Below are 12,031 nucleotides of genomic sequence, written 5' to 3' on the forward strand. Positions count from 1 at the left end.
TCAGGACAGCCTATTGTAAACGAGGTATCAGAACCCGTTCCCCTGGCTGTGGGTCCGTTATCACGTGTTACAGACCTGTTACTTACGAAATCATGTCCAGAAAATCTGTTAGGAATAAAGACATTGAAGGCTCTAGGAGCCGTAATATGTTGTTCTCCGGAGGGAGTTAGATTCTTTCTGCGGGATTTCAAGGGTCACTATGTATTACGAGAGTTTGATGTCAGATTGAAAAATGTACCAGATCACTTGTGGGCACAAGGCCCAACTGATGTAGGTTGTATGCATATCACACCATACCGTGTTACACTCAAGACAGGAGTTGTTTTACCCCGAATCAGACAATACAAGTTACCACCCGATGCTGTAGTGGCTTTACTGAGAATCATTGAAGAGCTCATTGCCCAAGGAGTGGTCGTAGAGACCGACTCCAATATCTGTAATTCACCCATCATTCCGATTCTTAAACGTACTGATCCCAATGCACCGCCAGTATATCGGCTGGTGATTGATTTAAGAGAACTGAATAAGTGCATTGTTCCACAGTATCCTGTGGTCCCCGATATCTCTTCCCTATTGACTGCTATTGATTCTGAAGCAACGTTCTTTACTGTAATTGACCTCAAGAACGCCTTCTTTAGTGTACCCATTGATCCAGAGAGCCAATACCTCTTCGGATTCAGTTTAAATGGACGAAGTTTCAAATTTTCCCGCGCACCTCAAGGATTCACAGAAAGCCCCAGCATCTATAGTCAAGCACTGAAAAGACAACTAGATTGTATTCAAATGCCAGTTAACACAGCTTTACTGCAATACGTCGATGATCTGCTGATCACCGCACGAAGTGAGCCCGAATGTGAACAAGCATCACTGACAGTTTTACATTTTTTGGCCGACAAGGGACACAAGGTGTCTCCTTCGAAGCTACAATTCTGTGTTCAGCAAGTTGTGTACTTGGGTCACTTGCTGTCCAAAGTGGGGAGACAGCTCACTCCCGATCGCATTCAGTTAATTGTAAATATGCCACAACCCCAGACACAAAAGGAAGTGCGGGCCTTTATAGGCCTCACCTCGTACTGCAGACAATGGATCCCTCAGTATGCATTTCTAGCCAAACCACTCATTCAGTTAACAACACAGGAGGCAGCGACTTCGACTGTCCTCCCTTGGACTCAGGAACACACACAAGCTTTTGAAGAATTAAAGAAAGCCTTATGCCAAGCACCAGTTTTAGCGACACCATGTTACAGCAAACCTTTTACACTTTTTGTTACAGAACGTGATGGTACAGCGTTGTCTGTCCTCACCCAAGATCAAGCAGGTTCACATAAGCCTTGTGCTTATTTTTCAAGTACATTGGATTCAGTAGCCCAGGCACTCCCTGCGTGCTTGAAATCAGTAGCAGCAACAGCCTTAGCAATCAGACAGAGTGATTCAATTGTTTTAGGACATCAGCTAAGAGTACAAGTTCCACATTCTGTAGAGGTTCTTTTAAACAGAACCCAGACTCAGCACTTAACTATAGCACGACTGACAGGTTATGAATTAACGCTATTCCAGCCACACATAGAAATCAGACGCTGCAGCATTCTGAACCCCGCTACATTGTTACCTACGATTATGACAGATCCAGCTCCGCATGATTGTATAGAGATCATTAATGCAGTAACAAAGCCTCGACGAGACTTAACCGATGTTCCATTGACAAATCCAGACCTGACACTTTATGTGGACGGTTCATGTATGAGAACAAGTACAGGAGAATTAGTGGCCGCGTATGCAGTGACCACTGAAACCGAAGTTAGAGAAACACATCGTATTGATACACTGTCCGCTCAAGCGGCAGAGCTCATTGCTCTGACCCGAGCTTGTATAGTAGCCAAGAACAGAAATGTTAATATATACACTGATTCCCGTTATGCGTTCGGAGTCGTACACGACTTCGGCATGTTATGGCAAGAACGAGGTTTCTTGACCTCTCATGGTGCCAAGATCCAACACGGTCCCCTCATTCAAGCACTGTTAGAAGCAATACATCTGCCTTCAGGCATATCCATCATGAAGTGTAAAGCACATACTAAAGTTACAGATTCTGTTTCCCAGGGTAACGACCTGGCAGACCAGACAGCAAAACATACAGCATTGACTCACACCCAGACAACTGACGTGACAAAGACAATAGTACCTACACATTGTATGACAGTCAGGGATCCTGCACTAGATGTAATCGATATTCAGACACATGCTACCCCAGATGAAATAAAGAAATGGACTGAACTAGGAGGGATCCAGACAGATCAAGGTTGGATGACGAAGGGAAAATCTACATGGTTTCTCCCTGACTCTATGGTTCAAGTCATAATCAATACAGCACATAGTCCAGCACATCTAGGAGAGAAAGCGATGTTAGACAGTTTACAGAATCTCTGGTGCAATAAACACTTACGAGCAGCAGCAAAACAGAAAGTGCGTACTTGCATGATCTGTTGTCAGTTCAATCCAGGTAAAAGCGTCCCCGTAGAGCAAGGTGGATTCCATCCTCCCGATCACCCTTTTGAAGTCCTCCAGATGGATTATATCCAGATGGACCGTTGTCGAGGATTCAAATATGTCCTCGTAATTGTTTGTGCACTTTCCCGTTGGACCGAAGCATATCCAGTCCCAGATTACACTGCCCCGACCACTGCCAGGCAGCTGGTTCGAGAATTCTTCCCACGATACGGCTTGCCTCGTGTTGTGTACTCAGATAACGGACAGCCATTCTCATCTGAATTAATGAAACAAGTTTCCTTGCTGCTAGGATATCAGTGGAAATTCCATTGTGTCCGACATCCCGAAGCCGCTGGCCTTGTAGAGAGGCATAATCAGACACTAAAGACCCGCCTTAGTAAAATATGTAAAGAGAAAGGGGTCGACTGGATAGTCGCCCTGCCAGTTGCACTGTTCTACATGAGAATGGTTGCCCATTCGAGATCAGGACTATCCCCGTACGAAGTGGTCTTTGGCAGACCACCGAATATGTGGGGGACGCCCATTCCTAAGAAAATTACCGATGTCGATTGTAATATGCTGACAGATTACCTTGCCTCCTTGATGTCTGCACTCCAATCATGTCGTTCACAGGTTGCCGCAGGCTTCCCTGACAACACTGATGTAAAGCCGCATGATGTCCGTCCCGGAGATCTGGTCTTGATTAGGAACTTCGACAGGAAAAGTCCGCTGGAGCCCCGCTGGAAAGAGCCAAAGACCGTCCTTCTTACTACGAGGACCGCGATAAAGGTGGAAGGCAGAAAGGGGTGGATACACACGAGTCATATTAAAAGGTGCAATGAACTGAAACCAGACCCAGACTCGTCCACCCCTTCCAAAGACTGTATCGAGCCTAGTGACTTTAAAGTTCCCGAACGAGAGAAAACTCCCCAAGAGGAGTATAAACTGAAACTCCGATCTAGCAAGTCAGACAGTTTAATTGTTTAAGTCCTCCCCTAGGTGAATCGGTTAAATATTCCGTAGTCACTGTATAGTGACATTATTGATTATGTTTTTTCTAAGTCTTCTGATTATTGTTGCAAGTATACTGCTTCCTATCTATTACCCTATTTCCAAGCGTGAACAATCTGCTTACAATGTTTCTGCTGAACATTCTTTTAGTGAATTACCTCCCCATGAACTTTCTTACAGACTCGCGCTGCGCAACAACACATTCATTAGTATGTTACATCACTCCCATCAGACTAACAATGCTACAAACTGCTGGATATGTGGCCGACTCCCTCCCTACCAGAAATACAAGGGAGCTCTGCCCCTCTTTCCGTACCCGTTCACTCACAATGGCTCCTGTGGTGCATGGTTTAGAATAATTAATTCCTTAGATCCTGATATTGCTGTTTTCAAAGGGAGCTGGGTTTGGGGAAACTTGAACTTAGTTTTGCTTAATGTCTGTTACCCTGACAAGAAGGGACTCCCCACTAGAATAGGAACTGATCTAGAAAATGAAGTATATGGATTAGGTAATTATACAATTAACCTTATGATTCTCACTGTTGAATCCGAAGCTGCACCAGTTCTCCCTGCTATGTCAGTATTACCAGTCACTGGTGAATTATGTATCAGTAAGAAAGGTTCAGTACACTTAGGTCATAGTAAATGTACCACTGTGGTCGAATTCAGTGACCAAGGCAAATCGTCCTTTAGAGCTACCCGTCATTCCTACTTTGTTTGTGGTCATACCGCATACATACGCTTACCTCCAGATTGGGATGGTACCTGTTATATTGCATTCCTTCTGCCACCTGTTTTTCTAGCTCCTCCTGATTATCACAGAAATACAAATCTAGTAAAGAATAGACTCCGAAGAGATCTCCCGATTGTCGACTACACAGAAACGGCATGGGAACAATACACAGATTTTAATAAAGGATTCTTTTTCTTCTTAGGCCCTGTCCAGAATAGTAAACTAATACGCAGATTAACTAGAACACTTGAAGCAGTAGTAAATGAAACTGCCTCCGCCCTAGGTAACTTAACAGAAGAGCAGTCCGCCATGCGGGTTGTTGTTCTTCAGAATCGTCTTGTTATTGACGTCATCTTGGCAGATAGAGGTGGAGCCTGTAAGGTCATCGGGTCAAGTTGCTGTGTTTTCATTCCAGAAAACGCGCCATCTGTATACAAAGCTATTACACGTCTTCATAAAATTGCAAATCTGATACATCAGAATCCAGGCACCTGGACTTGGTCCGGTTGGTTCTGGACAACGTTAACTGCTTGGGGATGGAAGATCCTATCCTTCTTAGGCATTGGCCTAGTCCTAGTATTCAGTTGTTGCCTGTGCCTACAGTGTGGGCCAGCGATTTGTGGACTGTGCGCCACATCATGCATTGAACATTCCAGTTTTCTCTCGAGACGTGAAAGAAGAGCAAATGATGTTACAAGAACAAACTGATCGATTCATGAGGATCGATATATCATGAAGGGTCCGTAGGGAACAAGGAGGGAATGAGGAAATATAAATTTTTGGTCAAGTTGTGTTCCCTATCGTGTACCCCACCGTCTCCATGTACCAGCTTAAAGTGCATGTAACTTCCCTCCTGTGCCAGCTATGAAGACGCAAATACATTTGCGTCCAACGTTAACATGTCCTCTTTTAGACCCACCCTGAATGGGTTGAATAGTCCGTTCCTAAGTATGCTATGCCAACGTCTTTTTGTAGTGTACTTTACACGTTTTTCAGCTCTGGCGAAGTAGGCCCTGAATTCTGCCATCGAGCCTTTTTCCTGGCTTCTGACTCTGAAAGCCTCAGCCCAGGCTGCCTCTGTACTCGTGACCTCTGACTTACTTCCAGCGCGGCCCAGCGCGCTCAGCTCAGCCTGCTGCCTGCCAAGACTGACTTCAACCTTCGAATTATCTGTTCCGCTCCTCGAAAATGCATTCCTGCCTACTAGTTTAAGTAAACATCCCCCCAGCTGCAGAGCAGAAGGGCCGGCCTCACTGTCTCCGTGCAAGTAATTCATAGCCTCTGTTACCATGCTCCCATGGAAGGCCCATGCCCCCCTCGCTTCTCATGCAGACACTTAGGCGCTTATACACGCACTCACAATCAGTATAGAATAACTTCTGCCCCAGAGACCTTTTCCGTTCAGATAATATGGTTCCCAAACATCAGATATCAGATATGATAGAAGTACGAGTTGATCTGACATGCCAGACTTCTGTCTCTTTCCGCCAGTGTAAATGTCAAGTCCCCTGCACCCTCCAGTTTCCACGTCAATCACACGTCATGCAGCTGCGCGCGCATCCAGGCCTCAGATTTCTGCTGACATTACAAGATTCTGCTTTGTTGCCACCCACTTATTACACCTATCTGTGACGTTTCTAGCACACACCTCTATGTTCACGCCTAGTTCACGCCTTCTAATTACGTATCACTACCACGTGAATGCTGTTATCTTGTTTCTCTCAGCTGTTACGCCTCCTGTATTGGTTTCTATAATGTAACTTAAGTATATAAGCTATGTATTGTCAATAAAATATTGCTCTATCCCTTCCTGAACCCTCGTGGTTGCAGGAACATGATATCCAGTTCTAGAACGATTCCTTTTTAAGGAATAAAACCCCTAAGAACTCTAACACCACGGACTCTGTTTTTTTCTTTCCGATTGAGTTATTATTGATTAAGTACTTACCTGCATAGAAATTAAGACGGTAAATCAAATATTTACGACAACAGGGAGGTGTTCCACCACCCCAGACAGGAGATAGTGGATTGTAGCAGGGAGGGCTGAATGAAACTAGACACTGCCCGGGGAGCACAAGGCTTCCCATGCATAGTCCAGTTCAAAACGGTGCTGGGACACTCCAGTCCCAGCTCTGGCGTGAAACTGGACAAAGGAAAGGGGTGTAACCACCCCCTTCCTGGGTTCCACCCATAGGAGGGACCTAGCAGGTAATCCAGCCCCTTGATTTGGAATAAAGGTAGGAGCTGTGCCCAGGAGCATTAGATTATCCTGAATGAAACTTTGATACAGAACTCTGGACCCTTCGACATCCCACTCGACGTGGAAGACTGAAGAATCTCCCTTGTGGTCAAGGAGTGACCACCCTGTGCAAACAGGCACCATCCAGCGCCCAACGGTTTGCTTTGTTGCAGTTCCCGCCAGAACTCGAGCAACAGAGATCGACAAGACCCAGCTTCCCTGACTTCTAACAGCCCGATCCACAGTCCCAGCGAATCTGAGACCCGTGGAGGCGACGTGAAGCGGGAAGCCGGCCATCTTGAAAAGACTGCGAAGTGCTTACCGTGCAGCTTCTGAGGCACCCTCGAAGCTGTGCATTGGGGTTTGAGAAGCCCCAGCCCCGAGCAGCTGGTGCACTGAAGATCTCCCCTCCACACTCATCGAGTGCTGCGTGGGGCCATTTTGCATTTTCCTGCTCGACGCGTTGGTCCGGTCGCTTGCCCGTTGGCTAGTGGCCCCAGAACCAACGAACCTTGAACTTTACACTGCTAGTCTGGTTGCTCCAGACTGGCCCTCGCTCCCCTGAAAAGGAGCCACTGCTCTGACCTTGCTGGTCCGAGTAAGAAACAATCTTTGAGTCCTGCGTGGGTTGCATTTGCCAAGGCCTGTTAACTCTGATACGGAAGCCGACACCGCCGACAGCGATAGTCTTCGTGGGATAGCTCGTGCTCCACTCCTGGTCATCGTCGATGCCCCAGAGTCCACGTGGCAGCGGAGACAAGCTTCACGACAACCACCTGATTGTGCCCAACATCGCCTGGTTCCTTCCTGGTTCCATCCTGGTCACTGGCTAGTGACCCAGACTCTGTCCCCTCTGCTTTCAGGTACTCTATATCTTCAATCCACCCTTGGATCCAACCGTACTCTTCTCTCCTGGCCAGCATCTTCATCTCCAGGCTCCATAGATCTCCATGACGAAACCCGACACACTTTGGCACCTATGCACCCGCTTCCTGTGGGTGAGGTAAAGAACTAACACCGGTGCTCCTGTAATGGTTTACAACTCTAGGCTCCTAGTTTAAAGTGGGGTAATTCTATTCCAGTCGGAAGACTTCCAAAACAGTAACTCTTTAACTTTTACGCGCCCTTGACTTTGCATTGGTGCATACGTGTGCTTTCGGCACTGCACCCGTGTCCCGCGGGCCTCTCCCGACTTCATCACTGTTAGTCCCGAGTAGTCCCAGCGATGCACAACGCCCTAGGCCTTACCATTGTTCGAGAGGTGGTACTTATACCACAATTTTAGTATATGGTTTGAGTGGCCACCGGGCCTATTCAAAATTGTGCAACTTTTGAATGTTTAACTGTGCTTTTGTTTAAACGCTTATGCCTCTGCACTCATAAAGAGTACAGAGGATTATTTTAGTAATAAATACATATATTTTTATAATATATAACTTAAGTGGTGTCCTTTCATGTGATATTACAGGATTACATATGGTAAAACACCTGGCTTCACATGCCCTCTTGAGTTTAGCCGAAGACTGCTTAGTCCATGCTACCCCTAGGATAGCTTGTCTATAAGGTTGACTTTACAACCACCACCATAATGGATTGTTTGGACTGATACAGGGTGCCCACAGAACTATGGACATCATACATCAGGCCAACTTCTCACACTTACCAACAATGAGGACCTCAGATTTGTGGGCATTTAGTCTGATGCAGTTGCTGGTCATCCAATCACCCACTTCTGTCGGATACAGCTTAAACTGGGCAGTCGCACCTCCTACCTCCTGGGACAGAGTGATAATTAGGTGTAGATCATTGGCATAAGACACAGTGGTCACATAGCATTGCTCGATGATCTCTGCCAGGAGACGCATATATGTATTGAATTACATAGGGCTCAATGTGGAGCCCTGAGGCACCCCCTATGACAGAGGCAACAGGTAATAGATGATACAATTTACATTTTGATTTGGGTAATACTATTCTTGTCAACCTGTCTGCTGCATTTGATGCTGTGAACCAGTCTATACATAAGATTCTCCAGATATACTTGGGCATTGAGGGTTTAGTCCTCCAATGATTAACCTGCTATTGGATTACCTGTTCAGAGCAGATCACAACTGACGCTACTCCAGTACCTTTGAAGTAAGGAGTTGCACAGTTACATTCTGGCCCCAACTCTCCTCAGTCTTAATGTCAAACCTCTTTGTGTTCTCCTCAATAATATTATTTAACATAACTCTCCTCAGTCTTAATGTCAAACCTCTTTGTGTTCTCCTCAATAATATTATTTAACAATCAGTTCGCTGTTGAGGCACAAAGTTAGTTTAAGCTTTCTTCTCATAATCATGCTTTACATAATGGTCACACCATGCTAAAAGTTCACGACTTGATGTCTCCAGACCACTTGAAACAAGGTAAATCTCTTTTTCCGACTCTTAAATACCGACTCATACTGAATCAGTAATCAAGAATCGGAAAACGTGATGTAACAAAAAAATCGGTAAATTTTACCGATTCGGTATCATTTGGAATATCCAATCGGTATTTACCGAATCGGTATTTACCGATTTGGAAAATCACATTCATTCCTATGGACCTTCTGGCCCATAGGAATGAATGGGATTTACCGAATCTGCACATTCTGTATCTGTAAATACTGAATGGCAGTTTGAAAATCGACATGTGAGCCTGCCAACCAATCAGGGACACCCTACACACCCCACAACCAAGGCCCAGAGTATCCAACCAATCAGAATGAAGCACCCCTCCCCAGTACCTGGGAGTGGCCACACCCATGCAGGTGAACAGCAACTGAACAAACAACTGAGCTGAGGTGAGAGGAGCTGACTATCCAGAGCCAAGCTGTGCAACAGAATGGAGTCTCAGGAAGGGCAAAAGGATGGTGGAGAGCGCAAAAGAAAGATCAAGTTCAGCCCAGCAGAACTGCAGGTGGTTGTAGAAGAAATTGTGAGTCACTACAACCAAATTTTTGGAAAACAGTCTCTGCATGTTGCAGAGTCTGTGAAGAGAAACATATGGCTTGGCATACAGGGCAAAGTCAATGCCATTGGTGTGACGCACAGGGAGATCGATGACATAAAGAAACAATGGTATGACCTGCGCATCATAACAAAAAAGAAGATTGCTGCCCAAAAAAAGGAGGCTGGTGTGACAGGAGGGATTAGGAGCAAAGCACCAAAACTGACTGAGATGGAGGAGCTTGTTGAATCAACCCTGGAGCCAAAATGCATCCATGGGATTGGAGACCTGGACAGTACAGCAAGAGCAACTAAGAAACAAGGTAAGATGCATGGACCCTAATCCACAACCATTACCCTGAACCCGTAATCCACTGTGTATAACCACTACACTGCAGAACAGCTCATACTTGGGGCCAGCAATGCATCATGGTAGACGTAGTCATGATTACATACATGCAATGCATACACCACAAGACTCAGCAAAGCATGCCACACACATCTCCAAAGACACAATGTACACTGGGCAAAGGTGTGTAAACAATTTATTTAAGAAGTACACACAGGTGAACAACACCATTGACCCAATGTCCATATGTTTCCACAGGAGATTCCTCATGCAGTACAGCACCAGCAAAGGAGGAGAGGGCACCAGCAACTAACAGAAGAGAAAAAGAGAAACAAAGCACAGGTCATAGCGCTGTAGAAGGAGGCAACAACACAACCCAGGAAGCCTCAACACCAGAGCGAGCCTCAACACCTGTCCCGCTATCACCTCTATTGTTTGGATCACCTGAATTGGAAAGCACACCGCTTACACCAAAACCAACGTCCAGGCCGTCCATGCAGGGAAGGGCAAGTAGGCCTGATGTGCCCCCTCAGAGGATCCTGCAAACCTCAGATGAGGAGGATGAGGATTTAGAAAATCAAACAATTGCAACTGTGGCTGACAAGGCCAGACCACAGATTTCAGCAGGCGCTGCGCGGACCAGTGTCCTTGGCAGGAGGGCACGTGAGGGTGGGGATGGGCAGGAAGGTGGGAGCGTCTTCTGTGGCCTGGAGGCCACAATGGTCAAAGTACAACGCATGTAGGCCAAGGCACTGTTGGCCGTGCATAGGCAGGTGCACAGCATGAACAATAAAATGTCACACATAGACAAGGGAATAGGCCACATTGCCTGTAGTTTGGAGGCAATTTCCAAGGGGATGTCAGACATCTCAACATACATGGGTGTACTGTCTGATAAGTTGGACAGGGATCAACTAGAGCGTCGCAGGGAGCGGCAGTATATGCAGCAGCAGTCCAAGGCACTGAACAGATTTGCTACAGCTACATCACTACTGTGCCGCCGCTCAATATCCATGCAGGATGCAATTGTGCACTGCTGCACAGACTTGGCATGGGAAGAGTGGCCACTGCGATGGAGCAGATGCTCACCACTCAAACAATTCAGAAAAGGGGGTGGTGATGAACAGAGTGTCTGAATTAAGCAGACCACTCTTACCCAGTCCAAAGATCAGGGCTTGATCCATCACCGTTATTTATCTCACTGCACCATCCCAGCTCAGAACCTGGCTATATGCAAATTAGTCTGTCCCTGAACCAGTGCACCATGGGAACAGGGCAGACCAAACTACCAAGCCAATTCTTCACCAGAAAGGAGACAAGCTTCCGGGGACCGGTTTCTGGCATTTCAGCCATCGTCGGCCCGGCTTTTTTTTTTTTTTTTTTTTTGGAAGACCTTTATTGACCAGAAGGTACACATACAATCAGGAGCGCAGCCCGAAGGCTCGGAAATACAATACAGGTCAATAAAGCAAGTCCATCAGGATCAGAGACAGGAGCATTGTGGTCTAATTTTAAATTTAAAGTCTGAAGGATATTTGGCATCAGGATATCAAAAACAAACCATCGGTTCCGTTTACATGCAGACAGGATTAAACAGTATGCAATGCAGAATGACGCCAGAACCACATTCTCGCCACAGTTAGAAATCGTCATGGAAAGGGCACAGATCAGGAAGCAAAGTGAACCACAATTAATACTCAAAACACAATGGCCCACCTTCAAGTGGCTACAAATATACCCAGTCCGCAATGTTACACAGTGGACACCCTTCCAGATTACGCTAAACCCAATCCCACTAAAGAAGAATATATAAAAGAAAAAGACAAGAAAGAAGAAAAGTAGGGCCATAGAGACAAAGAAACACAAAAAACACATTGCACCCCAACCCCCCACCCTGCATGCAGCGGAAGGCCACGGCCCACCCCCCCCCCCCATAGGCATGCTTGGTACCCCAGAAAACCCACAAGAGGGAATATAGAAGAAAGACTCAACCAAGAAATGGGCCATAGAACAAAAGTAGAAAATAACCCACAGGTCCCCAGCCCCCCACCCTGCACGTCTAACGAGGCTATGGCCCACCCCCGACTAGCGTGCCCGTCGCCCCAGAGAGGTCCCAAAGAAGGGGAAGAAAACGGGGGGGGGGTGGAAACACGAAAAGTAAACCCCCACCCCCCCCATCCACACAAAATAGCTCAGGGTCGATCATAATTAAGCCAGCTCGTTAACAGGCAGTAGCGGCG

Source organism: Lissotriton vulgaris, chromosome 6 (assembly GCF_964263255.1).
Source record: "Lissotriton vulgaris chromosome 6, aLisVul1.2, whole genome shotgun sequence".
NCBI lineage: Eukaryota > Metazoa > Chordata > Amphibia > Caudata > Salamandridae > Lissotriton > Lissotriton vulgaris.